We start from the raw sequence: 27,861 nt of genomic DNA on the forward strand, positions 1-27,861 counted from the left end.
CGGACTGTTTTTATGGTGACCATGGTGACCGTAGCACTGGCTGTCAACCCCATGTATAACAGGAGGAGAGTGAAGTCAGGCAGGGAGGGCCCAAGCAGATAAAGGAATGGCAGACAGTGCATTATCTGAAGTGTCGCTACCTATGCAGAACAGTCCAACCTGTGCTGCCCGGCCCTGCAGACCTCACGCACCTTGAATGAGGTGCAGGGCACCGTCCCCCACAGGGAGGTAAGTAGTCCTTGAAATGGAGTGTAGGCACTGAGCCCAGTTCAGGAGCACAGTGGGCTGCATAGGTTTGTAGCTCCACCGGGGAATCCTCCTCTCAAGCGCTGGGCGGATTCATTCAGAGCGACCTGCTCACATTTGGGTCTGTCACTGCAGCATGGCCACTGGGCCCAGCGTCTCTGTCGGACGGGAGCACTCCCCCCTGGCCACGATATTCCAGGAGATGGGGGGTGGAATGAATGCATGTCCCAGGGTGCCAGGATTGAATGGGTGCACAGGAGCTTGAGCACTGAGTGGTCATCTTGGTCACCAGTGTGGCCATGTCCCCCATATCCAACAACATTAAGGATTAGAACAAAACAATAAAATTCCCAAACCAAATTAGATAAATCAGGGAAAAGTAATGGGCGAAACAACAAACAAATGTAATAATTGATTAAGCGGGGGCGTGGCTTCGGGCGTCAAGATGGCGGTCGCACTCTGAGAGTGCTCTGCACCCCTCCGTCATCCGCCCGTGGTTAATGCGGTCCAACTGAGCGAAAAGACATCCTTATGGCCCTAGGAGCTTGGTGCAGTGAGCGAGCCAGGATCCTAGCCCCCGTGTCCTCGCGGCGGTCCGACTGACCCAAAAGAAAAGATGGCGGCCGCAACTAGGTAAGCCCGGCTGGGCTGAGATTGGACCAGCGGCTCCTCCCGAAGCGACTGCAACGAGCCGGGGGAGCGGCGGGGGTCCCCCGGGAATCTGGGCCCGTGCTCCGGCCGCGGGCCCCCATGAGCTGGGGGGCCAGCGCTGCCCCGATCCAGGGGAAAAAAAGCACCAGGTGAGCGGCGCTGCCCCTGCGCGCCTGCTCGCGAGCGCCGGCCGGGAGGCCGTGGCGCCCGCTTATCCTGCTGAGCAAGCCGCAGTGCTGATCTGAAGCGCACGGTGTCCCGCTGGGCTCAGGGAGAGAGCCGGAGCCACGTGGAGGACCGGGACCAGGCCGAGGGTCGGGCGTGGCCCCGTGGGGGCAAGGACACAGCCTGAGAGCAGAAAAGGGGGAGAGGAGGGGAAGGAAAGCGGTGATAGAGGGAGTCCCCCCTCCCCTCCCTAACACAACGTATGGGAGACCCGGTGGCCTGTCTTCCGCTCCCCCTTTGACCTTTGTCCGGATGGGGTTCGCCGTAGCCCACAACAGCCGCTGGGATCAGACCAGGAGCTGGGACGCGGAGGAGGGCCTCCCAGAACTGCTGGAAAATCAGGACTCAGAATCATAGATAACCTGTCCTTGTTAAACAAGATACTGGAAATCAGCGGCCTGCTTGAGATGGGACTGGACCTGCTGCAGAAGTCCCAGGCCCTGGGAATGAGGGGAGCTAGACCCGAGACTGGAGCGAATATCTCCCCCCTGTGCGGAGAGGGTGGTAGGGGACTGTCGGAGGAGGACCGGCGGCTTGGCCCTCCCCGAGAGGCCAGCAAAGGGACTGCCCTTGTGGGGCCCAGAGGAACATGGAGGAGACCGGAGGGTGCCCTTGAGACTGTGACCTCCCGACGTCCTTGCACTGAGCGCCGGGACTTCCTGGATAGACCCGTCACGGCAGGACCACACCGTGTTGTCTCCTCCCTAGGCCCAAGATAACTGAAAGCGTACTGAGGACTTAGATTTTAAACGTAATACGGTGGGAGCGGCGTGTCTGATCCCCGTCCCAGGTGTCACGATGGGAAATGATAAGGCGAACAAACAACCTCCATCCTCCCAGCAAAAAATCGACCAGTTCACGACGATAACGGGCCAGCGAGGAGGGGAAGACACGGCTAGTGGCGGCCCGGCGCCGGACGGAGTGAGCGCCATCCTCCAGGCTATCCAATCATCGCAGACGGCCATGGAGACCAAAATCGGAGAAGTGCGAGAGGATATGGGCCTTATTAGGCAAGATCTCAGAAATGCAGTGAACCGAATCACTGAGGTTGAATCCCGAGTCTCCCAGAATGAAAATGATCTGTCTGACCTCAAAACCAAAGTGGCCCAGCTGCCGACCCGAACCAACGAGCTTCACCGCCGTGCGGAGGACGCTGAGAACCGGTCAAGATGCAATAACCTGCGCTTCATCGGTTTCCCTGAGGGCATAGAGGATGACAGGGCCCCCGAGTTCCTAGAGAGATGGATCAAAACCTTGATGCCGGACCAGTCCCTCTCACCCTGGTTTGTGATTGAACGGGCTCACAGGGCGCTCGCCCCACGCCCTCCTCCGGGGTGCCCAAAACGCCCGATGATTGCACGATGATTGCACGATTCCTTAACTTTAAAGACAGAGACAATATCCTTAAGGAAGCTAGGCGATCGGAAGATCTTCAATGGGAAAACCACAAAATCCTAATTTTCCCAGACTACACCCGGGAGGTCCAGACCCGCCGCCGGTCGTACGAGCCCGTTAAACAAAAACTTAGGGCAATGCAACTCTCGTACATTCTCCTCTTCCCCGCACGGAAGTCCTTATGGCTGGGAAAGCGTACTTTTTTGAAACACCGGAGGAACCATGGGACTGGCTAACATGGGAGGATGTCGGAGCCCGGAGGGGTCCCCCAGGATCCACTGGGAAAACCACACGCACCGAACCCTCCCCCTCGGGAGGGCCCCGGAGGAGCCGGCGGCGTACCAGATCCCGGAGAGGTAGGCAGAAAGACCCGGACACCCCTGCAGACAGTGAGGCGGCCGGAGACTCTGGTTCACGGACAGAGAACATCCCCGTTACTCTCCTTGGGCCTCAGACATCAGCCCAGACAGAGGAGGAAAGTCGCTTGAGCCAATCCCCGGTGCTCGGCTGACATGGGGTGTGTGGCCCCCTCGATGGATGCGGGGGGACATACCTTGTTTGAATTGCTCGTGCGGGCCCCGGAGGGGCCACCATTGATGACACTGAGACTTCCTATTTGCATGGTGTCTAAAGCTCGATTTGTGACCGTTAACTGCAATTGGTCCAAGTGAAAGGAGGGGTCCACCACTCCACCCCAATGACAGTCCTATTGGCTGTCTGGTTCTGGTTGGGTACTTGGGCGACAGATGCTTCCAGGGTGGGAGTATGAGGAGGGGGGTGTTTTTTTTTGGGGGGGGAGTTTGAAATAGATTTAGAGGGCAACGAGTTAGTTAGCCTTATTTGTGTTTTTAAGGTTTCATCGATATGTTTGAAATGGTCGTCCCTAGGTCCGCAGCCACACACACAGCACTGTATAGTACCTGCACAACCCACGCCTGGCCCTCACTGACCCAAGTCCTATCCTGGAACGTAAACGGCTTATTAGACAAGATCAAAAGATCAGCAGTATTTAGCACTCTCCGTAGATATTCCCCCTCAGCGGTCCTCCTACAGGAAACCCACCTCCTCGGGTCTAGGTGCCCCATGCTTGCGCAAGGTGGATATGACAGAGTATACCACGCGGGATTTTCCAGAGGCTCTAGAGGAGTGGCCATCCTGCTCCATCGGTCTCTACCCATGGTGATCACAGCCACGCAGTCCGACCCGCAGGGCAGATTTGTAGTAGTCACGGGGACTCTCCAAGGGTCACCGATAAATCTTGTGTGCGCCTACGCTCCCCCGTCAAGACTCGATGCCTTCCTACTTTCGCTTCACCGAGTGACTACAGGACTTCCCCAGGGGACCACCGTGCTGGGAGGAGACTTCAACGCAGTTCTTGACCCGGGTCTGGATGTATCTGGTGGGATCACCGCTAGTAGATCCAACCGGGCTTCAGCCCTAAGCAACTGGGCGGAGAACCTTGGCCTATGCGAGGTGTGGCGCACCTGGCACCCCAGGGAGCGCCAATACACACATACATCGGCGGCTTAGCAGACACAATCCAGAATAGACTTTGTGTTCATGCCCGCCTTGGACTTCTCAAACGTCACAGGGGCGGAGATTCTCCCTCGGGGAGTCTCTGACCACGCGCCAATACGTGTCCGACTGGGCAGAGCAGATCCCACCAAGCGCCCGATGTGGCGCCTGAACGCATGGCATTTACAAGACAAAGACTACACTCAGGAGATCAGGAATCACCTTAGTCAATATTTTGAATTGAACCTGGGATCGGTTCGATCCCCAGGAACAATATGGGCCGCCTGTAAAGCTACTCTTAGAGGGCATGCCAAACACATCCTCCGATCCCGCGAGCGAGACCAGAACTCCTGGGTCTCTGAGCTGGAGACCAAGGCCCTAAGACTGGAACGCCAACATGTGAACTCGGCATCGGCCTTTATCATGAGACAGCTGACGAGGGTGAGAGAGGATATTAAGCACATAATGCTGGACTCGGCCAAACACATGTGGAGAGCCTCAGCAGCCCGAATTTATGGATGGGAGGACAAAAATGGGAAGCTTCTCCATTGGTTGGCCACCCGCCCCCTAACCAACAGAATTATACCCGAAATTTTAGAGGACTCGGGCTCCCTCGTCAAAACATCTGTCGAAATTGCACAAAGTTTCGCCTCCTACTACGCCCGCCTATATGCCAAGCACCCTGCCCCGTTATTGAGAGAGAGACTCCCCTCTTAAATGATATTACCCTTCCTAGGGTGTCCCTGGAGGCAAGAGGCAGGTTGGAGGAGGCCATTAGCCTCGCAGAAATCTCCAATGCAATATCCAATCTAGCATCGGGCAAGACCCCAGGCCCCGATGGTTTCCCGGCAGAGTTATATAACAAATGCAGCGATAATCTGGGTCCCCACTTGCTTAACATGTATGAGGAAGCTCAAAACCGGGGCCACTTCCCCACTGAGATCGACCAAGCGACAATTGTAGTGATCCCTAAAACTCAACCCCCGTCACGACATTGCTCAGCGTACCGGCCCATCTCACTCCTAAATATTGAGATCAAAGTGCTCTTCTCGATCCTTGCCTCCAGACTGAAGGAGGTAATGCCCACACTGGTGCACCCTGACCAATGTGGTTTTATGCCCACTCGCAGTACGAGGCACTGCATCAGGCGATTGCATTTGGCCCTAGCACAGCAAAACCCTGTCACACACACCTTTGGCATTACTCCTACTTGATTTTGAAAAAGCCTTTGACACTGTGGATTGGTCTTATCTCGAACAAGTCCTGCAAAAAAACGGGCTTGGGTCCAAATTTCGAGGGCTAGTGAAACTCCTACATTCTAACCTGACTGCCCGAGTCCGGGTGAATGGAGTGGTTTCTGACCCATTCCCCATTGGTCGCGGAACTCGACAGGGATGCCCGCTATCCCCCCTGCTCTTTGCGCTAATAATAGAGCCCTTGGCGATACTGCTGAGGGGCGACCCACTGATTGAGGGCTGGCCCTGGCCCTCCGACTCGGAGGACCGAGTGGCGTTATACGCTGATGATGTTCTCTTGTATATTTCTAACCCGCCCAAGAGTGGCCCCCGCGTTCTAGAGATCCTGGGCCTTTTTGCGGAAGCCTCAGGACTGATCCTGAACCCCGCCAAGTCCCTACTGGTTCCCCTACATCGCTCTCGAGACTGTATAGATTGGCAACGAAACATCCCAGTGCGAAGGAACAGCTTTAAATATCTAGGTGTACATGTCTCACTTCTTCCCGAGTTGGCATGGGAACTTAACATTACGCCGCTAACAAAGAAAATCAAGACGATCTCCTGCGCTGGAGGGCCCTCCCCCTAAACCTGCTTGGCAGAATAGCGCTGTACAAGATGATGATCCTCCCCAGGCTCCTCTACCTTCTGCACAATTTTCCACTTCCCATCCCCATGAGATGGTTCAGGGAGATGGACTCTTTAGCGCGCCATTTCATATGGGGCGGCACCCGTTCACGACTGGCGCTCAAAACTTGTCAGAGAGACCTATATGACGGTGGCATGGGCATATCCAATATCCAATACTACCATCTTGCGATGCACTTGCTCGTGATTAATGAATGGGTGGGGGGTGGGTGGACAGACCCCGCGTATCAACTGTAACTACAGACGATGGGCTACCCACGGATCTTCGCGCCCTCTACGGGAACCCGATCTCCCGAGATGTCCCAGACGTGACCAAAGTGGTCTTACAGGGGTGGCGGGCGGCTCAGAAGTTGACGGGGTGGTGGGGGCGTCTTACCCAACAGACCCCGCTATGGCACGGGAGGCAGTTGGTAGAAGTGGCGGGCCTGGAGGGTTTTCAGAACTGGGATAACATAGGTATTTCTACATTGGGCGACATCTGGGGAGGGTCACACATGCGGTCCTTCCAAGACCTTCAGAAACTCTATTCATTAAACAAGACACAGTTCCACCTGTATCTTCAGCTTCGCCACGCCCTGCTAGTACATGTTCAGGCAGGAGACACCATTCCCGAGCAAAGGCATTGATGGGAGACCTGAGCAGGGGAGGTGTTTCCCAGATATATCGCACCCTAATCATCGTCACTGCGGGTTCCCTGGGGGGCTCCACCAAAGATGGGAGGAATGGGTGGGCCCCATGGAAGAGATGGACTGGGCAGAAGCACTGATGGCCCCGCGTGCCCTTACAATGGCCATTCGCTTCCGATTAATACAAACCTACTTTCTTCATACTGCCTATCTCACGCCCACCAAATTACACAGAGCGGGCCTCCGCTCCTCAGCGGAGTGCCCCCGATGTGGGAGCCCCGCGGCTGAATTCTCCCACATGGTATGGGCTTGCCCAACCATGGTGACTTACTGGGAAGCTGTTGTGCGGGAAGTCTCTGTGGTCCTACAGGAAGATATAAAGAGGGTGCCTTTGCCCCTCCTTCTAGGGGTCATGGGAGACACTGGGCTGCGAAGAGCTGATCGGACCTTCCTAGGGGTGGCATGCCTGGTGGCCAAGAGGGATATAATGGCAGACTGGAAGGCCAGGAATGCACCGACACTGACTAAATGGAGACGAGGGGAGGACTGGTGTGCGCAGCGTGAAAAACTTGTATATGAGGCCAGAGGATGCCTAAATAAACATAATAAGGTATGGGGAAAGTGGGAGGCCGTAGCAGGCTTCTAGAGTGTGTATAACTTTTATCTACAATGTGTTGCTGGGGATAACGGGTTTGATCACTGTTCGATGCCCGTTGGCATCATGTTAATTGTACGTATCATTGTTTCTTGCAAAATCAATAAATACTCTTTATCAAAAAAATAAAAAATTGATTAAGCAGTTATGAATTTTTGAAGAAAATGTTAAAGATAACAATGGAAATATAAATGTCACTGTTAGTCTATGTGTATTACGCAAAAACGAAGATGGACACTGAATTACACTTTTGACCACAAAATGAAAGCAAGAAGATGTAACTAAAACTGTTCTGCTACACAGAAGCAGGGAGGTCAGGCGGCAGAGTCAGCTATTTTCCAAACTGGCACACTTCTATGTTTTAATCTTCCTGGTGCTTTTCTGTGGGACTCCAGTCAAGCCTCCAGTGGTGACATGGGTCTCCCTGCCAATGCTTTCTGCTCCAGCCAAGAATGTCAGCTTCTTCAAGATATGGGAAAAAATAATCCAGGTCTCTGTCACAGCTCTCAACCTTCCAGCACAGCCTCCTAGAGTTCAGGACTAGGCCTACCAAAGGCCCCAAAGCAGCTTATCCCCAAATTGGCAGCTGGTTCTCCCAAGCAGAGTAGAGCCCTTCTTCAGTCTCTTGAGACCCTATGGGAGTATAGTGGACATCTAGCTGACCATTGGAGAACACTTCTAGCCTCTCCATATTAGTGAAAGTCAGGCCATTTTTATCCAGCGCACTAGCTAGCGAGTGGAAACTTCTGGACCCACTTCCTGTAGAGTTCCCATCACATCAACCTCTCATTTACCAGCATTTTCTGTCTTCCTTGACTATAAACCCTACCAGAGAATTCCCTTCTCTACAAGAGGTAGAAAAAAGATCTCGGAGCTACCAATCTTATCTGAGATCAGGACTTATGGAAATAAGGTCCTACCTATTCTCCTTCCTGATGTGGGAACAGATTTCTTTCCTGTTGGGGGCAAAAGTGAATGTAGAGAGAGCCCTCTGGATGCAAGCCATCTATCTCTTTGTGTTTTTTCAATGTCTTTTGAGTCAACTTATCACACAGGGCCTATTCACAAATGAATGAATGATAGTTTGTTGAACAGATAATTTAATACAGTATGACAATTAAAAAAACAGAAACATCAACCAACTCTCTTTCCTTATTATTTTGTGTCAACAACCCATTGTCTATATCCACATTGACGGCAGTCCGCATGCGTAATTTCTTTCTGTTACTGCTTGGAGTGTAGATAAATATTCCCCCTGTTCTAGTTTAGTATTAGTGGACATAAAAGAGGATAATGTACAGCGAGTTAAAATGCTAGCGCATTGAGTTGTAAACATGTTGTGTCCAAATGAGCAATATTAGACATAAACTATAAGGCTCACTAAATTAAAGCACATAGTGCACAAACAGGCTGCCAGAGGCAAAAACAGCTTTAGCCGCCTCATCATTTAGATACACAAAAGATCATCTATCCCAAAATAATTGGGTTATTGTCCATATCCCCAACAGTCCACACAAGCCACAAAGATAACTTATAATTGTTATTATACATGTGTAATTTACATTTACACTTTTGAGTAACTTTGCTACTTTAGGCTATTCACAAAATCCCAAAATAAACTTACTCAGATGTGTAAACTTACACTTCTTCTCCTTCTGAAGAAGGGGATGAAGGCAAACTTACCAGTGTAAGTTACTACTGCCAAAGAAAACAGTAGTAAGTCCAGCACCACACAGAGAAAACCACTGACACTGCAATACCTTCTCATGGAAATCAATGCAGGTAGAAAAACTAATGTTAAATTGAATTAAAATTTTAAATGATAAAAAAATAACTAACTTAAATTAATGATACAAAAATCTAAAATCTATTTGCTCTGACTTGGTGGGAGCTTTGAGAGCTTCTGCCAAGTCAGAGCAAACACTCCGGTTCTAGTGTTGTGTAGCCATTTTAGCTATTGTATTACACACGTTATTTTAGCAAACTAGGCCTGCCGCTGTGCACTTTATCCTAGACATACTTTATTCAGCTTCGCTTTTATTATTTTAACAATAGTCAAATTTGCGGTCTTGTTTTATTTTTTCTGTCTAGCTGTTCTCTGCCTAAGCCAGTACTGCGTACTTAAACAAGGCATTTCATTCACTCTGTGCTTTTCTCAAGGCTACAGTAAGATAGGTTGCCAGCAAAAGTGGTACGCTTTGTCTCTAATGTTCGCAGAAACATACACACTCTTACGTGGGGATCCTTTCTTGGAACATCAGCTGTTTTATTGTAAAAACACTACTTTGACCCATGTACATTAGAGAGAGATTCCAGCCAGAAGACCACGACTGTATGCTGATTTCTGAGTGCTTCGCTGCAGCTGCTTATGTAGACTACAGGCCTCTTGCTCAGATATGTGGGATGATGTCTTCCCAGGGGATCCTGAAGAGCAGAATTAGAGCTTAACAGGCTGTGCTCTAACATAGCCTAGGTAGGACTATTTTTAATGATCGTAGTGACAATATTGTTGCTTTTTTGTATACTTTACTCTCCTTGTCACAATTTTAATCCTGTCATGCTTCATCATCCTAGTTATTGCATTACATGATTTGTTATCTAAGATGCAGTTACTTCAATAAAACCTTATTGAACTATATTCTGCCTCTGATTGTCCTTGCATATGTGAGACTAATGTAACTGGGAGAAACGGATGAGGTCTGAGTGACCACAGTTTCCCTGAGGAGTCATTTGTGTCATGCGCTCGGTTGCCCAATCATCTCTGTTCTCGGGTGGAGATGAGGCACTGCTAGTTAGCTAGAACAAAACCCGGATTAGGCCGACAGATGTCACCTGTAGTGGGTTCAGACTCAGTCCTCCACAGTGCAAGTGATTCTGCCACCCAAATCCAGTAGTCTCATTAGGAGAGCCTGCGCGACATGGCGCCTCCAACGTTTGTTCAGGCATTCATTTTCGGGTCCTCCTGAGTATTGTCTCACTACATGCAAAGACACCTCAGTACTATGTACGGAGACGTCCGTGGTATTGAGGATTTTCCTCCTCAGCTAAGTAGGGAGTACCTAACTAACCCTGTTGGTTGTTCAAGCTTGAACTCTAAAAGGATAATCCCCATTTGGTGTGTTTCCATGCCTGATAAGGTGTACAAAGTAACATTACAGTTAGAAGGAGACACTGAATGCACAATTGACGCAATCTTTTGGGACCACGTCGTGATATACACGAGACACCAAAATTAGGCAAGTAAGTAGTCATAGAACAATGCAAACAGTAGGAAATCCAATAGAATGTAATGGGAGAAAATAGGTCTAGGGGCAACACAAACCATATACTAAAAAAGTGGAATGTGAATCACAAATTCCCCCCTAGACAAGTGTAGTGTGTGCAGAATCGCTGGGAGAGTAAGAATACAGTAAAGGTAAGTAAATTACCCCACCCCAGAGCCCAGAAAAGCACGAGTAAAGTTCTGCAAGTTTCCTTAGGACACACTACACCTCGTTTTTGGGATTTTGCAGAAGCCAACCAAGTCTGCAAAGACCAACTGCTGGATTATTGGACCTGAAGACCTGCAAAGGAAGGGGACAGAGTCTGGAAGTCGAAAGAAGTTCCAGGAAGGACAGCAGCCCCTGCCAACCCAGAAAAGGGTGCAAAAGAAGAGTCCCCGGTTAGTCAAAGACTGCAGGAATGCACCCTAGGAAGATGCCAGTGGGTTCCTGCATAATGCAAAAGATGTCCCACGGCGTGAAGATTGTTGCAGATGAGATTTCAGAGGTCACCAACAAGCCTTGGTTCTGACAAAAATGTGTTTTTCATCAACATGGTGCTGAATGGACACAGGAGGGACCTGGGGGCCTCAACTCTGTGTGAGGAAGAAGAGGAGGTCGTTAGCACTTTAGAGAGCCCTCAGGATGCCAGCCAGCACTCCCAAGAGTTGCAGGATCCAGGTTCAAAGGAGGTGCAAAATTGGGTTGATGCAGCACAACAAAAGAAGGTCCCACGCCGTCGGAGTACAACTCAGCAAGTTGAGCGTCACAGGATCGAGTGCCGGAGACCAGGGCCAGACTGTGCATGAAGGAATTTTGCAAAGAGTGCACAGAGGCGTAAAGAGGTGAAGAAGACTCAGCACAAAGGGCTACCATTGTTCTCGGAGAAGGCAAGGTCTTACCTCCTCCAAATTGCATCAGCAAGACCTCAGAACAGTCTATGTCGATGAGGTCTACCCTCTGTGTCCTTAGTAGCACGCTTGTCATTGTGAGAGGAGTCCCAGGGTACTGGTCGTCGTCTTGGAAGGTGCCTGCTTGGAGCAGGGGAGTGACTCTGTCACTCCACGGGAGATTTCTTTGGTTCTTCTAGTGCAGGATGAAGACAGGGAGTCCCCAGAGCATGCACAACGTGGAAACTGTTGCAGTTGCTGACTTGGAGCTGAGGTTGCTGAAGAAAAGTGTCTCATGTAGACACTTTGTTGCAGTTACAACATTTCTTGGAGCAGGCTGCGGTTGATCCGAGGTCAGAAGAGTCTGAAGTTGTTGCAGAGGATTCTTAAAGGAAACTTGCAAGCAGAATCTGAAGAGAACCCACAGGAGAGACCCTAAATAGCCCTGCGAGGGGGATTGGCTGCCTTATCAGGAGGGGTCCCTGATGTCACCTGCTGGCACTGGTCACTCAGAGGCCTCCATAGTGACCCCACATCTTGCAAAGCAAGACGGCTGAAGTCTGGGACACACTGGAGAAGCTCTGGGCACCACCCCGGGTGGTGATGGACTGGGGAGTGGTCACTCCCCTTTCCTTTGTCCAGTTTCCCGCCAGAGCAGGGGAGGAGGGCTCCCTGAAACGATGTAGACTGGTTTATGCAAGGAGGGCACCATCTGTGCCCTTCAAAGCATTCCCAGAGGCTGGGGGAGGCTACCTCTCCCCAGCCTGTAACACCTATTTCCAAAGAGAGAGGGTGTAACACCTATTTCCAAAGAGAGAGGGTGTAACACCCTGCTCTCAGAGGAAATGCTTTGTTCTGCCTTCCTGGGACTGGGTTGCCTAGATCCCAGGAGGGCAGAACCCAGTCTGTGAGGTGGCAGCAGCTGTAGCTGCAGTGCAAGCCTCAGAGAGCTGGTTTGGCAGTAATGGGGGACCATGGTGGAGACCCCAGAATGTATGGAATTGGTTCCCCAATACCAGATTTGAAATGGGGGGACAATTCCATGATCTTAGACATGTTACATGGCCATATTCGGAGTTACCATTGTGAAGCTACATATGGGTATTGACCTATATGTAGTGCACGCGTGTAATGACGTCCCTGCACTCACAAAATCCGGGGAAATGGCCCTGAACTATGTGGGGGCACCTTTGCTAGTGGAAGGGTGCCCTCACAGTTAGTAACTTTGCACCTAACCTTCAGCAAGTGAAGGTTAGACATATAGGTGACTTATGAGTTACTTAAGTGCAGTGAAAATGGTTGTGAAATAATGTGTGCACTATTTCACGCAGGCTGCAGTGGCAGTCCTGTGTAAGGGTTTGTCTGAGCTCCCTATGGGTGGCAAAAGAAATGCTGCAGCCCATATGGATCTCCTGGAACCCCAATGCCCTGGTTACCTAGGTACCATATGCTAGGGACTTATAAGGGGGGGTCCAGTATGACAATTGCAATTGGTAAATGAAGTCACTGGCCTACAGTGACAAATTTAAAAGCAGAGAGAGCATAAGCACTGAGGTTCTGGTTAGCAGGGCTTCAGTGACACAGTTAGGCACTACACATGCATACACATTAGGCCACAAACTGTGAGCATTGGGGTCCTGGCTAGCAGGATCCCAGTGAGACAGGCAAAACACACTGACATATAGGTTTTTATCTATGAACACTGGGGTCCTGGCTAGCAGGATCCCAGTGACACAGTAAAAACACAGTGACATACACTCACAAACAGGCCAAAAGTGGGGGTAACCAGGCTAGAAAGAGGCTACTTTCTCACACCAATACATGTTACTGGAAATACACTGGCTGATGGAGCAGCCAAATCAGCAGTAGCCACGGATGCTGTTGCTGCAGTAACTCATTCTAGAACAAAACCGGACAATGACATATGGGCTGCCATGAAAGCCACGGCTGAAGGCTCGCACTTTCCAAAACCATTTCCTGCTAAATAATCCTACCGAATGGGAGGCTTCCTTGACTCAGCAGTAAAAATACAATGCGTGGGGGTTTGGATAATTCCCAATAAAGACCTAAGACCAGAGTTGATTAAAGCAGCGCATGAGGGGGTTGCTTCCGCCCATGCTGGTGTGGCGGCTACAATATCATTATTGCAAGCACATTATTGGTGGCCAGGTCTATACAAACAGACCAAGCAGTATGTCCTTTGTTGTGACATTTGGCAACAAATTAATGGGTCCACCATCATACGCCCACCGCAGACACCCTTCCTAATTTCCAACAAACATTTATAAAGTGTGTACTTGGCCCATTATAGTCCCTTAACACCGGACAGTGCATACAAATACATTTTAGTGGCTGTTGACTCCTGCTCCAGATTTCTATGGGTGTGGCCTCTACATTTGGCTGACGCTCGGACTGTTATTAAAGATTTGTCTTTATCGGCACATATGAGGTTACGACTTTCTACTCGGACCAGGGCCATGCTTTAGCCTCAAGGGCATTCAGGGACACCATGGCTTAGTTAGGGGTCCAACTTCATTACTTGTCTCCATTTCAACCCGAGGGAAATAGTGTTGTGGAGCGACAAAACCGAGATTTAAAACAATCTTTAACAGCTAGTGTATTAGGTACAGGAGGTAGTTGGCTTAATTACCTGTATGTAGTCCAGAGAGCACTTAACAATCTGCCTAGAAGATCCGTGGGGGGGGTCGTACTTCATACGAGTGTCTGTTTGGAACTCAAATGTATGTTCCAGATCTTGATGGTCCTGGTGTGGAGGTGGCAGAAACACCTTTTGACATAAATGAATGAGTCACTGTCTTGCAGGAATTACAACAGTTCTGAGACGACAACGCTACTGGCAGTGCTGCCTCCGTAGGAATTGAGGATGTACCAATAACATCTACCGGCTGAATTCCAAAGGTTGGGGATCTAGTATGTGAAAAAGTTGCTGTGAAAAAGGAGTTTGGTCCTTCCTATCGTGCACCGGTCCCAATCCTGGGAATACATGGTACCAGAACTGTCATTCTACCACCGTTGCCTGGTGCTAAAGAAAATCATTTTGTATCTATCGACAATGTCAAGTTACACGTCAAACAGCTCTCACTTGCTGCGAGCGGAGGTTTTCTCTGTTTCCCTGCCTGCAGATACGCAAGCAGGCAAACAGAGAAAACTATTGCTCTCACAGAGAGGGAGATGCATCTTTAGCAGCTTCCGGTTGGTGGCAGCAATACCGGCTCTCGCTGGTTTTGTGTGAGTAAATTCAGAACCTAACTATAACGTCCCTGTAACCTTTGGTTTTTTATGTGAATATATATACATTATACATAGTATGTTCATATATATTCACTTGAAAAACCAAAGGTTAAAGGGACATTATAGTTAGGCTCACATTTTATATGTACAAAACCATAGAAATTCACCTGTAATAGTTATAGTTATCTCAAATAACCATAACTCATGCCCTAAGGTAACTATATCTTGGGCCCCCACCATGCACAGTGTTTTCATCAAATATTTTACTGCAAATATTACATCAATATTATCAATTATGTTATCAAAGATGTCATGAGTGCCATCATTTGTGGGGTAATTAGCAGTGCATGGCGATGGTGCAAGTTATAGTTACCTTAATGCATGAGTAGGGGCAGCACAGTTCCACGCCAGGTCCCTTGACCAACCCCCTACCCCACCGTACACTGTGATGGGCATCTAACTTAACACTATAAAAACCCTAGAAATTAACCAAAAAACAAAGGTTACAGGGATGTTATACTTAGGAAATAGAATTAAAAACACCTTACAAATTCACCAAAAAAAGCAAAGGTTACAGGGACATTGTAGATAGGTTCAGATTTTACACCTACAAAACCACAGAAATTCAGCTATCAGAGTTATTTAAAGGAACTAAAACTTGTGTCCTAAAGTAACTATAACTCACACCCTTGTCATGCACGGCTAGTTATCCCAGTTATGACATCACTCATGACATCTTCTTTGACATAATTGATAATATCACTGTAATATTTGCAGTAAAATTATTGATGAGAAAACTGTGCACGGCGCAGGCGCAAGGTACAATTACCTTAGGGCTCTAGTTATAGTTACTCAAAATAACTCTACCAATAACCACTGAATTTCTATGGTTTTGTGTGTGTAAAATCTGAACTTAACTATAACGTCCCTGTAACCTTTGGCTTTTTTAGTAAATTTCTAAGGTTTTCTTAAATTCTATTTTCTAACTATAACGTCACTGTAACCTTTGGTTTTCCAGTGAAGATCTCTTACAATGTTCTCACTAACGGTACCTTTGGCATCATATGGCATTTGGGAATGGAAAGTAGATGCCGGATGGAAGTTGCTGGGGGGGATGATAAATCACGTGGTACCCAGTGATTCCAGGAAATCTGGCAAGTTAATATGGTCAGCACTCATAGATACATTGGTCTCAAGCTCGTATAGAGTCATGAGCATGTCAATATCCCATATAGTCAATTTGTTAGCCCTGTAAAAAAGTATGTGAGCTTCTGTCCTTCCCATCACCAGATTGTTGAGGTAGGGTGGTAGAGACAAGAAAGACAATCTGACCCAAGGACAGAAAAGAGCTACTGATTATTTATCAAAAAATGAGAACATCATTATCTGTCCAGCTCATAAGGGTGGCAATATAGTAGTACTACCTAGGGAAAAGTACGTTAAAGAAGTGAACCTGAAAACCAACTAAAGAATCAAGGTTGTTATGAGATTAGCAGGGAAAGTTAGGATGGTATTATTACTTGCTACTGGGATGGGTTGATAGACTGGAAGGATAAATGTTTGCTTAAATGTGATGAATACTTTTTTTCATGTAATGAATTTCCTCACTTGTCTGTATTGTATCTGCTACCCAAGATCCACAAGAATAGCACTAACACACCACATAGGCATATTTTTTCCTCGTGTGGAAGTGCTTTCGCCAACCCTTCAAAGTACATGGATTTTTATCAAACAAAATGATTTAAACCTTGACTTTACCTATAACATCAGTAAAGCCACAGTGGATTTTTTGGATACTACTACTAGGTAAAACTCTGATAACTAGGTTACACAGAAAATCAAATACAGGTAATAAAATACTATGTGCAATGAGCGACCATCCTCATGCACTCAAATGGAGTATCCCTTATGGTGAGCTCCTTAAAGCAAAGCGTAACTGCAGTACAGATTATTTTGACAAGACATGAGATAATGATCACCAGATTTAAACAATGTGATTACCCAGATTGGGAACTTAACAAAGCCATTGAACGGGTTAAGAATGCCACTACAAATCAAACTCTACTTGAACACAAAGTCAATTTACCTGCTAATGCTAATGACCAACCCACTCTCATGATCTCCACATTTAATTTAAAAGCAAGCAAGAGAATTAAGGGGCATATTACAATCCAAATGGGGAATAGTCTCATGCAACCCTACTATAAAAAATATTCTGGATGATAAACCAACTATTACATACAGAAAGGGTCACTCTCATAGAGGCAGGCTTGTCCACAATGATGTAACTACTCAAAGAGATAGTCAGTTGCAAGAGTTGAAAGGATTGTTTCTCTGTAGGAAGTATAAAGCCTGTCGCTATAGTAAAAAAGTTAAGGAGTACACCATCCCTTTTGTTAAGAGCACAAAGAATATCAGACAGTTCCTGACTTGCAGTACCCAATTTGTCATATATATCCTCACTTGCCCTTGTAATAAGAGATATGTGGGGAGCACCATCCATACTGCCAAAAAAAGAATACTGGGGCATATGCAGTATATTGATAATAAAGTTCCCCATTATCCTATGGCTAGACACTTTGAGGAATAACATTTCAGCTATAGTACTAAATTGACTTATTTCGCTGTAGAACGTGTACCTTGTAATGTTAGAGGAGGTGATGGAATTATCACTCTTAGGAGAAAAGAGTCAAAATTGATTTGGCAACAAGTACCCTGGTGGGTGGAATACTGAAGAAGAATTAAGTGTAAATCTGTGAGAGAATTGATGTATTTTTAGAGATTGAACCTGGTGGAATGTTCTGTATTATCAATTTTTGAAATTGTTTTATCCATATGTAATGGATCACGCTTGTGACTGTTTACCCTTAAAATACCTTTTCCTGTTTCTTCCTCTGACTTCCTCTTTTCTCTTCTCTTCTCTTCTTTTCTTTTTCTTTCTTTTCTTTTCCTTTCCTTTCCTTTCTTTTTTATCTTTTCTTTTTCCTCCCCATTTCTATAATTTTTTTCTGCCTGATTTTCATTTCATAGTGATGCTTTGCTTTTCCATTTCTGTGTATATATATATTTTTTGTCGATTTCTGTCCTTTACCTTAATACATTCGGTACCATGTTCAGTTAATAAGAGTTACATGTTGTATTATTAACGTAGATGAGGTTTAACTGCCTATGATCTTCTCTACGCTTAATTTCCAATTTTAATCTGGGATATCTGATTTTTTAAACAGGAAGAGAAGGAAAGGGATCTCACAAGAGGTGAGGCAGTGGCCCTGTAGGCCTAATTTCCCCTATCCTTTTCTTGTGCATTGCAGCACATAATTTGGGTGGACATGGTTCTGATAAGATGCTTCTTTCTTTTATGGACTGTTGTGGATTTGAATTTTTAACATTGCGCTATTTATTTTGCTACTAATGAATTACATGATGTCATGAGTTTTCGAGATGTTGGGACAACATGAACATTAATGCTAATTATGTTTGACTTCTGCAACATTATAATAGAGAATGTTCTCTCAAAATATTGAAATGGAATGTTGAGACTTGGGTCAGCATAATATCTTTCCTATTTTGAATGTATTTGTTTCATCTATTAGATTGGATATTTTGGGTATTAGTGTGTGTTACATTTTAAATAGTGGGTACTGCCCAACCTCCACTATGGATGTGATTGACAGTCCTTATGATAAACACTTTGTCATGGCCTGTTAATGCTGATCACACTACAAAAATTGAATGCAATTAATTCTCCACTAAGGAATTATACCTTGTGACTGACAATCCTCATAATACACACTGTGGTGGTCATTACGAGTGTGGTGGTCTTAAGACCGCCACACTCGCGGTGGCGGTCAGACTGCCGCCAATGCGTCAGTCCAACCTCCACATTACGGCCACTGCGGTCATTCTGCGGAGGAACCGCCAGCACCGCCAGGATCAGGGATCGCGCTGATTTGGCGGTTGCCTACAGGGGATTATGACCTTGTTCTCTGCCAGTGATTTCATGGCAGTAACACCGCCATGAAAAGGCTGGTGGAGAACGAGTACAGGGGGGTCAAGGGGGACCCCTGCACTGGTCATGCACTTGGCATGGGCAGTGCAGGGGTCCCCCTGGCCAGCACCGTCACAATGTTCACTGTCTAATCTGCAGAAAGTGAACATTGTGAGGGTTCTGGTACACCCTGCATCCTACAGCATTGCCACCGGCTCGATTACAAGCTAGAGACAATGCTGTAGGCTGTTTCCCGCTAGGCGAGCAGGTGGAAACTGAGGTTTCTGCCTGCTGACCTAGCGGGAAACTCGTAATGGGCCCGGTGGGGAGGTAGCCACTATGACACTACGGAAGTTCGGCGGACAGCCTAAACCGTCCGCCAAACTCATAATTAGGCTGTGTGTTATATTTACTAGGGCTGTAAAAACTCCTGTAACACGGGAACCGCCAGAAGACCGTACCGCGGTCAAAAGACCGCGGCGGTCATTCTGACTTTCACGCTGGGCTGGCGGGCGACCGCCAAAAGGCTGCCCACCCACCCAGCGGGAAAGCACCAGCAACGAGGAAGCCGGCTCTGAATGGAGCCGGCGGAGTTGCTGGTGTGCGACGGGTGCAGTTCCACCCGTCGCGATTTTCAGTGTCTGCCAAGCAGACACTGAAAATCAATGTGGGGCCCTGTTAGGGGGCCCCGCGACACCCGTTCCCGCCAGCCAGGTTCTGGCGGTGAAAACCGCCAGAACCAGGCTGGCGGGTAAGGGGTCGGAATCCCCATGGCGGCGCTGCTTGCAGCGCCGCCATGGAGGATTCACAGGGGCAGCGGGAAGCCGGCGGGAAACCGCCGGCTTCCCTTTTCTGACTGCGGTGTCAGAATAGCCCCAGAAGCACCGCCAGCCTGTTGGCGGTGCTTCCTCCATCCCCTACCCTGGCGGTCTCGGACCGCCAGGGTAGGAATGACCCCCTTAGTTACCCTCAGCAGATTAGATGATGAGGCTTTATTGCTAAACTTAAATTTGTGATATATTGGAGTGCTTTCCATGTTTTATGTATTTATGGCCACTTTAACAAAATAGTGTCAATATGTTACTACTGGCGGCACCTCTAATATATGTATGATGCTGGTAGAGGACATTGTTATTATGTTTTTTCCACTGTGGATATGTCATATGTTTTATTTTCTGGTTTTCTGCATTTCATGTGCTCTCAATTCATATGGTGTTGTATTTTTTGTAAACAATTTACTTATGAAGGATTTGTGCTATTACACTGTACTTATTGTAAGATGACATGCCTTTCATTTACTTTATTCATATAGTCCTTTTTCTGTTTCTAAACTGGTTATATGTGGTTGCACTCACAATGGTGGTCAAGTGAACAAGGCCCCTTGAGGCTGAAATGTATCTGTTGTTTTTGCAGAAATAAAGCTTCATTCGCGAACCAAAATATATATTTATTATAAGGTAAAATATCTACATGTATATATAATTTTTTGGACCCAAACCCCCCTTTTTTAATTACCCTTACAACCCAATACCCCTACTCACCCATAAAACCTAAAAACTAAAAACACCCTTACCACACAATACTTTTAACCACCCCTAAATCCTAAAAATACCCTTACCAACCAATACTCTACCCACACCTAAAACCTAAAAAATACCCTTACCACCTAACGTAACCCACCCCTAACCCCTAAAAATACTCTTACCACCCAATACTGTTACCCACTCCTAAACCCTAAAAAACACCCCCATCTCCCAATACCTTTACTCACGGCTAAATCCTAAAAATAGCTAGACTACCGAATTTCCTTACCCACCCCTAAACCCTAAAACACCTTTACCACCCAATACCTTTACTCACCCTTAAACCCTATAAATACCCTTACGATCCAGTACCTTTACCCACCCCTAAACTCTAAAAATACCCTTACCACCTTATACCACTACCCATCTCTAAACCCTAAAATACCTTTACCCACGTACACCTAGAAATGCCTTGACTAAGGGCCTTGGTCATGGCTTAACACAAGTACTGCCTATTGGTGATATGAGCAGAGGGGAGGAAGGGAGGTAAAAACTGGTGAGGCTCAAGGTGCACTTGGTTTAGAGGAAGGGCACATGGAGTTCACTCATATGAAGTAAGTGATGCACATGTAATGGCTTTCAGCTGCCCTACCTCTGCACACACTCAACACATTCGGCTTTAACAGGTCTGCCTTTCTAGGCCCCTCATCACTTTCCCTACTGTGGTTGGACAGGGACATCCACTTCTAAAGGCAATCTTTTTTTAGGGAAAGACCTTTGTGAACCTGTGAGGTTCCTGCCAGGAAGGAAGAGGAGGACATGTATGTTGAAAGTAATCCCCGGATCCAGATTATGTTTATTTGTTTTCCTTTCTGATGCTCCCAAACACTGACCCGATGAAAGACTAGGACCCCATAAAGTATTAGACAGTAACCACTGCTTGAATGGACCAACTTGACTACTTGTGGCTTCTTTCGCCACACCGACTGATTCCAACCCACTGTTACTTGATGACTTCGTAACACCCGTGGTAAAACGTCCAGTTTCAAACTAAGGGCCTGATTCTAACTTTGGAGGACGGTGTTAAACCGTCCCAAAAGTGGCGGATATACCACCTACCGTATTACGAGTTCCATAGGATATAATGGACTCGTAATACGGTAGGTGGTATATCCGCCACTTTTGGGACGGTTTAACAACGTCCTCCAAAGTTAGAATCAGGCCCTAAGTGTGCCTCTCACACTTTCTTCACAGTGAGGACAATTTTCCGCTAGTTTATTTTTAATTGGGCAATTTGAGACTCACTGGCAAGGATAGCCCAATCTGAATGGAGCCCTGTTTAATGCCCTATTTTGCTCCATGAAGCCATATCAGGGGAACAGAGGGGTTTTGGCCAGCAAGAGAAAATCACACGATATTCTTACGTTTTGGCTTTGTGTTTATAGAGGCTGGTAAGGAATGCCTTTGGCCCAGCCATACTTCTGTTCGTGCTTTACAGCTGTCCCCTTTTAGCAAGAAGGGCCTCACTTTCAGATCCAATATCTATATTTGGTGATTGTGTATATAATTTACCTTGGCCGTAGCCATCATGGGCCTACCGGGCACGGCCAGTTCATATTTTAACTGCCCACCCCCAAATTAGAGGCCTCAAATTTGATAATGGTGTCCGTTCTCTGTTTCTTCTGTAGCTGCACACTATTCTGTGCCTTCTGTAGACATTTGTTACCAGGGTTATGTGTAGGACAGGAGCTAAGGTAGGGACTGGACACGCACACAGAGGCTGTGGTGGTACTTGCTGCTGGCTCTCTGCGAAACATACATGACTGAGAGGTGCAATGCTAGGCCCTGCTCCATGGAGTGACACATAAGCTGAGATCATATTTCCATGTCATATTTGCCCTGTGCAGTGTGGACTTACACCCTTTCCCTCTTGCCATTGGTTTGGCGATGCAGTCTGCAGAGACAGAGTCCTCTCGAGCTTGAGGTGCTCTGCTACCCTTATGTGTTCAGTCATGGATCCTGAAAAATATGCACCATTTTCTTCAAGATAGGACAAGTGTTTCTGCGCGTGATAAGAAAAGGAATTTGGTTTATGGAGGGTAAGAAGATTCTATTCTTTTGTAAAGTCGTCTTCATGCCTGATTTTTTAAACAAGATATATGTTCTTTTAAGGTATTTTGTGCGTGCATGCATGCAGTCTGGGTTGATGAACCTTTACTATCAAAGTATTATTTTGTATGCATTTTAAAATCCCTATAACAGACTGACCCTGATTCAGAGATCTATAGTATTGGCAAGGCTGTAAAATCATATGCAAATTTACCATTACCGTGTTGAAAATCAGTACATTAGGGAGGAGTGGGGAAAAGTAGGAGGTGCAGGGAGCGGGAAATGAAGGAGAAAGGTAATCTCCCTTCCAGACCAGGCCAGAAAACACAAATGGGGAATGAGGCTTCACCATACTGAACACATAACCAAATGCGAGTTTTCTTGGTGACATTATCTTCTGGAAAAATGGACACCATTGCTTCCAAACCTGGAAAAGCTGGGTGCAGAAACATGACTCATTCTGAATCCGGCGGAGCGGAATTCCATTCGGTAATTCTGATCCACCTGTCTCATAATCCCGGCCCAATTGGGGTGCGCATTGCATATGACGGGCTTCCTTGAAAATAATGGTAGTTTGTAGATGTAGCCAAAGATGAGTTTTCTGCAATGTAAACTGTAATAGTCACAGTCTGTACGAGCAGCTCGTAACATATATGCATTTCCATGCATGCATGCACATGAATATTATTCATTGTCGATGTATTGAATTGAACACAGTCATAAATCGCAAAGAACCTAAGGATACGCGTGCAGCCTGGAAGAGGTTAAGACAATGTGTAGGTGCTGTATGTATGCCATAGATGATATCAGCTGTGCTGTAAAAGTATTTATTTGTGTGGTGCGAAAAGACTGTTTTTTTGCATGATTTCTGAGATGAGTTACCAACATGGTGAAGATGTATTAGCAAGAAGTCTAAATAGGATTATACATAATGAGGTTTATGCATGTAATTCAGTATAGGTTACCTGTAATATAAAAATATTTTCCTGGATTTAGCCATAGCAGGTGATTTTTCCAGATGGCTTCTGCGCCTATCTCTTGAGGATAAGGGGGCCCCTTGCTGCCCGAAAGGAACTTCTCTTTATGGTTGTTCACTTCCCCTACCTGGGTCTGTGCTGATCTACCAAAGGTGAAGAGTGTTTGTGCAACAGAGAAAGGGTGGATAACTAACTTGCAACTGTTTTTGTCTGTGTGCACCTGCTTGTAGGTGTACCTCAGCGGTGGCTGGTACCCTTTGAATGTGGTGGGGCAAGTGAAGTGCCCCACCACTTCCCAAGAAAAAAATTAAAGCACCCCCTTCCTCCAAAACCCCAAAGTAAACCAACTCTCCCTCCAAAAGTCCAAACCATAACACTAATTACAAAATAAACACAACCACTACACTTACATGCATTAACACATACATGCTGACATACATACATGCATGACACACACATGCTCTACATTGTCTACGGTGCTCTTCTCCTTCGCCAATGCCAGAAGAGCTGCCCTAACCAATCCAGACTATGCTCTCATGCTATTAAACATCATTTGTATTTATTAACCAGCATGAGAGCAGTGCCTTGATAGAGTGGCCTGGCTGGATGCTCCTTTGGGCCCTAGAGGCCTGTGGTGAGTCTCCACCCAGCTGTCTTAAGATAGCTGAGTCAAGAGCTTCAAAGTGCGCATATCAATTTGGCCGGCGCAAAACATCACACCAAATTGACATGCGCACTTTGGAGAGTCCAGTCAAGCCAGCGCTCCAGTCCTCTGGTGCCAATCGGCAGTAGAGGACCCGCACAGCATGACACTGTTCTGATGTGCTCTGCACCTTAAAAATAAAATAGCTGTAAAAGCTTTTCATTGCCATTTTATTTTTGTATGTGGGGCTCGCAAGGGAGTGGGGGGGGCGACACTTTTGCCACCCTCTAATAGAAAACGCTGCTGGTGTACTTTGGTATAAGGTATTATGTTACTTTCAGTTTGTGACTGCATTTATTTGTCTATCTTGTCTTTTGATCTGAGTGCTCTAAGCGGTGATTAATGGGTGTATTGTTTCTGATTTCAGCAACCCGATTAAGGAGGAGTGGAAATCTCCAACCACGAAAAATAATAATTACACTTAATCCTTATAAAGCCTTTCCTGTCTCCCTTGGCTACTTTAAAACTGAGAGCTAGGATTTCAATGAATGACCTGCACATATTTCCCAGCAGCATACACATTAACCTACTGAGGTATGTGTTGGAATAACATCACTCTGTGCAATACCCTTACAGTGCAGCACTTGGGAGGGCAGCCTGTGCCTGAAAGAAGGGAAGAAGGCGAAGCGCGCCAAAGGGCAGCAGCAAGAAAAAAAACTCAATGTAAACACTCCTCAGTCACGTCAAGATTTTTCCCAGTCCTGCTCACTTCCCCCAGAGAGATGACACAAGTGGCACATAACTCTGAAAATATTCTTCCATCTCTTAGTATAGCAATACTGCTTTCAGAGATTAGGTTTCTCCAAACTCTTTCCTAATATCTTCGTGGAATGCCGGAGCAGAGTCCACTTTTGTATAGGAGTTTTCCTATTTTTGATGCTCAACCTTCAGCCTAACCTCAATAACGTAAGGTCTCGAGTTGCTTCTTCGCACCAGTCAGGGCCCTCTTCCTCTCTGTGCTCAAATTGAGAAATAAAAGAATGTGTTGCTCACTGTATTTGGTGCTTCATTGTTTTAATGACGCCCTTCAAAATATTTTCTCCCTCCACAATACTACCATTACCATATCTGTGGTTGCCTCACCATTCAAGCTTCTTTTCCGGCAGATCCTGTATTTTCTACTGATCAGGGGATCCACTTCACTATGAGTTCTGCACAGTGCACTCAACACAATCTCCAGAAGGCAATATCCACTTTAGTCTTTAGATCATAAAACAGATGTCCAGCTTCTCACCTCAGAATACCCAGCATTTCTATATTGGAGTCCATTGTAACATTTTCTCGGTCATACACCTAATATCTGCTTCCTTGTCTTTCTTTAAGGAGCACTATTCATTGACTACTGTTCAAAGAAGGCACACCTTCCAAGTCCTTCCCTGCCAGCTCTTGACTCCTGCTACTTTCTAGGACAGGCCCAACAACTTTGTCTCCAGTGCACATAACACTGTTGCAATACTCTTCCTTCCTCTGCATATTGAGAAGTGCTTCCACATTGGACCTTATTGACATGTTGCTTCCTGGGGCTTAAACAACTCCTCCACATTAGTGTATTTCTTTTTGCCTGCTATACTGACTGACTCTGATTACATCTGACTAAACACCTGCAGCTGTATGTAAAAGTGCAATAGGCAACTCTTGAAAATGGAAGAGACAAAGTCCCTCAGTCTCTCTCTGCTTCAGGAATTCCCTGGCAGTTTGAGAGATGGGTCGGACCATGAATGGCAGTGGGCCCCCTCCCTCTTCTGGGAGACAGTTGTTGGAATTGCCTACAACAACTTGGCTTGTTGTGCTCCTCTGCAGCATATCTCTCTGTCACTGTGCTGAAGGTGGGCAAATGTGTGCCATTGGCCTGGTTCACCCTCAGATCTTTCCTGTTTATACTAGCCCCCCTCCACCTTCAGAACTGCCAACTCCATGCACACAAGGGCAGAATAGGCCACCAGCTTTCTGCTCTGGAGTCACTTAGGCCAATGAAGGACTAATGGAGACAATACCTCCATGGTTGCATAAGCTAAGACTCTGGCTTACCTCTACAAGGTTTGTTTTCACACCCACAGGTGTCACAAGTGAACTTAGTTCAATATACAAGTGAATAAATGTGAAAAAACAGGTCATTGTATCCCCACACAACCGTACTCAATACATATTTGATGCAATGTCTTTGTTTTTAGGTTACTAACAGTCCCTAAACTGGGATCCAGGGATGCAGTGGTAGAAGAGAAGCTCAATGTCATTCTTTACAATATCACACACAAGAACTGCATTAACAAACATACAGTTTAAAAAAAAGTATTTATTTCAAGAGTCTCATCCTGTTGGTCAGCACATCTTAAGTAACCTCTCAGAATATTATTAAAACACAGATGCATGCTGCAAACAACAAGAATAAAATGAACATTTCTACCATACTTAAAATATAATCTAGCAACCTAATAGCCTTTAACCTACTTCTATGCACTATAGTAGGAGGGCATGGAATGACATTACTTGCATATAGACATTCTTAGAGAGATATAATGCACTGCATGCCTGTTTACAGCAAAATGCTGTAGTTATCAGAAGCTGGAAGCAAGTGTTCCCTCTAAAGGAAAAGGCGCATCGTCATCCCAGACTTTGCTAAGTGTCAGCTTTCCGTGCAGAACGACATGCAGCAGCATCTCTGCAGTCTGAAGATCTTCCAGGAGTATCTTGCATGATAATTTTGGGTGAAGGACCCCTCCTAACAAGTGGTTGATTAGCAGGCCTTTTATACTATATCTTGTCTGGGATGGGACATTATGACATTATTTTCAGTACAAGAGCAAGTAGTTTGTAGATATAATCAGAATATTCTTTAATACCAGAATATCATTATCAGAATGTTGTTTGACATGAATATTGTATCCTAAATATATTCTGCAAAAATATTGCCCATTGAAAATAATAAAACATCAATTCACTGTGGGGCAATACTTTTGTAATGAATATATGTACCAGTAGGCAGTCATATTTAGCACCTAGTTTCCATAGGAAGAGCATTTTTGTTTTGCTGCTTGACAAATCAAGTTATACTTTGGTCAGTTCAACTGCTGTCTTGACAGTTTCAGGGTCATCCGTCAAGCGGGGGCCGACAAAAAGGCAGGGTCTAAAACATGTTTCCCCATTCATTTTTCCATAGGGTCTGTAGACACGCCTACAGCCCAAATTGCTGAACGGAATTACACCAAATTTGGCAGGATGGTAGATCTTATTGTGATTTTTATAATTTGGTGTAAATCTGTTCAGTAGTTTTAGGAGATACAAAAGGTCAAAAATATAGATATCAAGGGACTCCGATCCTCTGCGGATCCAACTGTCCCAGTGCTGATATCTGATAAGCTGCCAACACTTCAACAAGGAAGTGTTGGCAGACATCTTGGGACTTGGCTTCAGCCAAGCCCAAAAGAAAAAGGGAAAAAAAAAGAAAAGGGGCCATGGTAGGGTCACTCTGAACCCCTAGACTTGGTCTTGGGGCCCCTTACGGACCCCACCAATGCTAAAAAGCATTTTTTTAAACAAATGTCAGGAAACTTCACAGATTGGTTTTCTCCTGGGTGGGCCAGGTCCTGGGAGCATTGGGGGATTGAAAGAGGAGGGGACAGGGCCCCCACCTAGGGCTTGTATTAGCTCTGGGTACCGCCACCTCCCAGAGGCAACTAATTACAAGTAAGTTGCGCCAAGCGACCCCCTGTGCTTTGGGGACCACCACCTCCCGGGGCAAAACATTAATTTCAAATCCAGGAGGCCCATAAGGCCTCCCCCACAACTTTAGGGACTGCCACCTCCACAGGGCTAAATGTGACATTAACATGGGAGCCTGTGTGCCCCACCCCCCCAGGGATCGCCCCCATCATGGGGCAAACACTGAAATAAACGGGGGAGGCTGCACAACCCTTCCCCCAAGCAGCCCAGGGGACCACCATCCATCCCAGGGCAAATGTTTAATTA

Source organism: Pleurodeles waltl, chromosome 4_1 (assembly GCF_031143425.1).
Source record: "Pleurodeles waltl isolate 20211129_DDA chromosome 4_1, aPleWal1.hap1.20221129, whole genome shotgun sequence".
Taxonomy (NCBI): domain Eukaryota; kingdom Metazoa; phylum Chordata; class Amphibia; order Caudata; family Salamandridae; genus Pleurodeles; species Pleurodeles waltl.